Raw genomic sequence first — 3107 nt, forward strand, 5'->3', positions numbered from 1 at the left:
ATTCCGATGGAAGCGAAGAAGATATGGGCAAGAAAACGATTGATGCCATGGTTCAGAGCTAACATGACTGCATGGTTGTACGAGTATGCGAAAAAGCATATGTCGAAACATGGCAGAGTGTACAGTGAATATCAGCTGGACATTGGGCCAGGAGCTTTCAAGCTAGCTTTCGTGACTCATCGGAATGCAGTGACCACCGCTGTGAAAAGAATTTCCAGGACGAGCGAGCGTAGTGGAAATGAGAAGGCAGAGATGCTGAAAGAAGATTTGGAGAGAAACGTGACGTTGTGTCTCCACAACAGCTTCTGTAGAAACAGAGAATCAAACGTGGATCCCCTACCTTGCTGTAAACAGAGGGTGGAAGAGCAGAAGTGTTGTAGGACGGCTTCCAACAGCGTCAGGATAGTCAATGACGTGCTACAAGACACGAAAACCGAAAGTGCGGAGTCAGTGTCACAGGAGGAGGAAATGGAGCATTGACGAATGGTCGAGAAAACAAGAGGCAGCAAGAAAAAAAAATTGGAAGAATTTAGAAGTTTTAGAACTTCTAAACGACGAAAAAGAAGAGAACAAAGGGATGATGAAGAAAAGTCAAAACTCAGAATTGTTTTGTGTGTGTGAAAAACTCAAGTGAGAAACCAAGCAACCAAGTTGCAATTGAAAACTGAAACATTTAGTTGAGTTTTGAATTTGTTGCATTTATAAATTTGCATTTTGATTTTAACAGAAGGGGCTTTAGAGACACTTATTATTTATTTAGAAAGGCTTAAGGGAAGAGTATATTTAAATATTCCAGCCTGCATGATTGTTTTTAATCACTTAGGAAGATTGATCACTTTGTGGTGACGTGGAAGGCTTGAGTAATCTCTTGAGGAGGGAGGTTGTTGCATTGTTCTTTCTAACCACAAAGTTTCTTAGTTTTAATATTCAGGACAATAAACAAGCAAAATTTCCGAAGGGAAGGAGCATAGTAGGATAATTTTAGCTTGTTGGTTGGCAGGACTGTCCTGCAAGCCAACACCTTTTAAATCTAAGAGAAAAAGTTTTAATCGGGACATTGACAATGGAAGTCAGAAAATATGTTTTATCTTAAGTCATATCCTCAGAGTGCAGGTTAATGAGAGAATTTGAAGGCTATAGTGATGTAGTATGATGCCATTTATATTCTGCGGTGAGTCGATGTGACGTGGATAAAAGTAATTTCGTGCATTTTGTAAATTCTGTTCGATGACACTGTAACCATTTAGAACATTGCGCGATTCAATGAGGACATTGACCGGACTGTCCGGGGAGTATGTGACATTCGACCAGAATGGCCAAAATGCAATCTCTGCAGAATTCGGAATTTTAGCAGTGAGCCTTCCGGATTGGTGGTTTTTAAGAACTAAGGGCGTTATTGGAACGTTTAGCCAAACGGTGAAGGCCGGAATATTCTAGTATTTTAAAATTTCAAAAATTCGAATGATGACGTCACATTTCTGAGAAATGCTGAAACGGCCATTTTAAACAAAAACGAGTGAAAAAACAACAACATTAGTTGCGCTGACGAGAACAACTTTATCGAAATTGAAGAAGTCGAAATTGAAGAAAAACAGCAGCAGATTGCAGAGAACGTTCCGAGTTGCAACTATTGTGCTGCTACTATAGTTGCAAGGCCGTTGCGAACAACGGTGAAGGGTAAGAAACCAGCCTTCCGTGTTGTCGTGAAATCGAACTTAAGGAGCTTGATTCACCGGACTCAAGAATCCGGAAGGGTCTCGGGACGGAAAACTTTTATTGACTCATATGAACTTTTAGCATCCTGTCATGTCCTGACTTGAATTTAATTGATATTTGGATTAGTTTTGACAAGGATGAGGTGCTAAGAGTTGGGGGGGGGGGGGAGAAAAGGGTTGATCCATCTTCGATGGAGATGATGATTTTTATCTACTGAACAAAAACAATAGTAATATAATAAGTAGTAGCCCTGTTTTTAGGAGTGACCTCGTGGTCTGGGGATACTGAGACCGAGCCATGAGCTCACTATTTTTGCATGTAATTCAGTTAATTTGAGCGTTCTGGTCGAAGCCGGAGAACAGTAACGTTTTTGTCGACCCGATGTTAGAAAAGACCACCGAAAAGTACTGGCTTGGTAGAGACGGTGAAAAACATGCAAAGCTCTGTTTAGACGCTAGCCAGTCGTCTTAAGACTTAGTTTTGTTATGTGTCGATATGTATCTTCCGGGCGAATGTTACAGTATATCTCTCGTGTACGATTCGTTTTGTTATATAATTCTTGTATTTGAAAACACAGTTTTATTTTCAGTATTACAGAAATTCTGCAAAAGAAGAATTCTCGCTGTATAACAGGGTGCCATGATTATAAACAAGCTCTGGTTCAACTGGAGTTATTTCAAATATGCTATCATCTCATCTTTTCTGATTGTGTCCTGTTGTGCAATTTGTAGTCATGTTCCGATGGATATGATGATTTTTATCTTCTGAACAAAAACAACAGTAATATGATAATAAGTAGTAGCCCTGTTTTTAGGAGTTAGTTCGTGACCAGGGGATACTCTGAGACCCAGCCATGAGTTCACTATTTTTGCATGTAACTTAGTGAATTTGCGCGATCTGGCCGATAGCCTTGAAAAGTAGCGATTTTGTCGACCCGATGTTAATGGAACCCACAGTGACCTGGCTTTGGTAGAGACGGTTAAAAGCATGTTAAGCTGTGTTCAGACGCTAGCCAGTCATTTTAGGACCTAGCTTTATTTTCCGTCGGTATGTACTTCCGGGCTAATGTTACACTTCAATCAAAGTTTTCCCTCGACTCTTACTGCACCTTCTTCGTCAAATGTCGATGCAACACATGTACAACTTAAATAACTTCTCTATCATAACCTTTCCTACAACTCGTATAAACTCAATTTTGTTTTTGATTTACCCCATATCAGGTAATTAAAGTCTTTATCTATCTATCTATTTATCGACTGCTTTTGAGCATAAAACCATTTTTGCGTAAAAAAGTAACATGAGTAGCAAGTGGGGAAACACTTCTTCTGTTCTCTTATCATCACTTCGGTAATGTTCAAAGTGTCGTCCTGAATGTATGCTCATTTTAGAGA

The 3107-nt window shown here is 39.7% G+C and overlaps 1 protein-coding gene across 1 annotated transcript in view; it reads left to right on the plus strand.

Annotated features, from left to right (window-relative positions):
- LOC134842939 (flap endonuclease 1-like) overlaps positions 1 to 3107 on the plus strand; it is a 323491-nt gene that overhangs the window by 194079 nt on the left and 126305 nt on the right. The window lies entirely within an intron of this gene.

Source organism: Symsagittifera roscoffensis, chromosome 3, assembly GCF_963678635.1.
Source record: "Symsagittifera roscoffensis chromosome 3, txSymRosc1.1, whole genome shotgun sequence".
Lineage (NCBI taxonomy): Eukaryota > Metazoa > Xenacoelomorpha > Acoela > Convolutidae > Symsagittifera > Symsagittifera roscoffensis.